Below are 2057 nucleotides of genomic sequence, written 5' to 3'. Positions count from 1 at the left end.
TTGTTCTTGGTCAAAGTGTTTTGCTTTTGTAATTCTGTTTTATAAAATATTTTAAACACATCTCAAGCTTTGCAAATGTCTCTCAGACTTTGTCATTTTGGTTTGCACTTCCCAGTCTCTGTAGCCTCAGGGTAATAAAATACAGTCACCTTAAACAGCCTTAGATCAAGTGCAGAGAGGCGCTGCTTCACCACAGGCGAGGCAGGTGACTGCTCGGAGCCCCGGGCTAGTAGGGGTCCCAAAGAGGATGACAAACATGAAACCATGGCAGTGGCTCAAAATGTGCAAAGTGCTCTCGGGGGTGGGGGGGGGGGCTGTCCCATCTGACAGCACTCACTCAGAAGGAAACGTCAATGACTGAATGTTGCTGGTCTTGCTCTAAATATGGGCATGCAAGTTTATGTTTCACAATTTCTTTGCTGATGTCACATGATTCACAACATGCCCCGAGTTACATCTGTGAAATTTTAACCCCCTATCAACCTTCTCGTGACCTCAGATCCTCAGGCAGCGCCCTTCTGGTTGTTCCAAAGTAGAGGCTCAAATCTAAAGGAGACCGAGACTTTGCGATCAGAGCCCCTCGACTTTGGAACAACCTGCCTGAGGAGTCAGTGGCATCTTTTAAATCACTTCTTAAAACTCACTTTTATAGACTTGCTTTTATGTGATTTCTCCTTTAAAGATCTATCCCTTCCTTTTATTAATTTTATTGATTTTAACCTTTTTGAATTCCTACTCCTTTTATCGTTTAACTCTTCAGCTCTCTGTTGCTTTATTCATTTAACCAGTGTCCTGTTGATTTTTTCTTTTTATCTTCATTCTGTGTTTACAGCCTGTGATGTGATGTCGTCCCACTCTCCCTCAATTTTTATTTTTTTCTCTCCTGGTTGATTTTAAACTAATGTTTCCTTCATTGTACTGAACTGCCTCTCCATACCTGCCTGTTGAATCTTATTCCTGTTATTTGCATATTTGCAATTTTACCCTCTCTGTTGATCTCTGTTCTGTTGTCGTGTTGCTGTATTTGCTTTGTCTGTCACAGCACTTTGTAAACATTTGTTTTTAAAGGTGCTATATAAATAAAGCTATTGTATTATTATTATTATTATATTGGTGATGAACGCTGGTTGGAAGGGCCCCATGGGAATATTTGCCTTGGGCCCCAGCAGACCCTAAAATCGCCGCTGGATGATGTGCAATATAATGATAACTTCTTTATAGAGTGACTGTCTTTAAATGGAGATAGATCTGCTGCTGAATCTGTTTACAGATTGAAAAGGATGATTACAATGCTGAGTATGTTTTTTTCCGTCGTTGACCCACATTCTCTTTTGCTTCAGTGGAAGTTTTTATATTTCTCACAGCTTCCTCTTTTGTCTCATTGGGTCATTTACATGTTGCGTTTAGTTCTTCTTAACTTCCTATGAAGCTCTTTGATTCAGACCGGTTTCCTCACTTTTCCTGTCGTCGTCGTCGTCGCAGCAGCTGAACCCTCGTTTACTCTACAGACTAATAAATAAATCAGTTCTACGAGGACGCAGCCTCATGAGCAGGTAGGCGATGACTTGATTTTAACCTCTTTATGTCGACGTTCACATCAGAGATGAGGGATGAGAGCACAGAGACGACTAGTGTGATCATCAATACTGATTCTGTCTCGGTTCAGATCAATGAATGTGATTGGGTGTTGACATCCCGCTGTGTGTGTGTGTGTGTGTGTGTGTGTGTGTGTGTGTGTGTGTGTGTTTGTGTGTTTGTGTGTGTGTGTGTGTTTGTGTGTTTGTGTGTGAAGGCTTGACACATACCTCTTTGTTTTAAATATTAATTTTATTGAGCGGCTGATGCTCAGTTGGTAGAGTCTGTCGTCTCTCAACCAGAAGGTCTGCCGTTAAATATATCAATTCTTGACCAGAATTGATATATTTATGGACGATGCCAAAATAAATGCAGGAAAGTGCCATCATTTGATTTACATTCATCTCATAGTGGAGACACAGAGTCTGTCTTTTCTCGTCTTCTGACTACTCAAAGCGCTTTTACACACCGCAGGTCACACC

The sequence above is a fragment of the Labrus mixtus genome, chromosome 1 (genome assembly GCF_963584025.1).
Source record: "Labrus mixtus chromosome 1, fLabMix1.1, whole genome shotgun sequence".
NCBI lineage: Eukaryota > Metazoa > Chordata > Actinopteri > Labriformes > Labridae > Labrus > Labrus mixtus.
The sequence above is the reverse complement of the archived record's forward strand: the minus strand, read 5'-3'. Positions refer to the sequence as shown.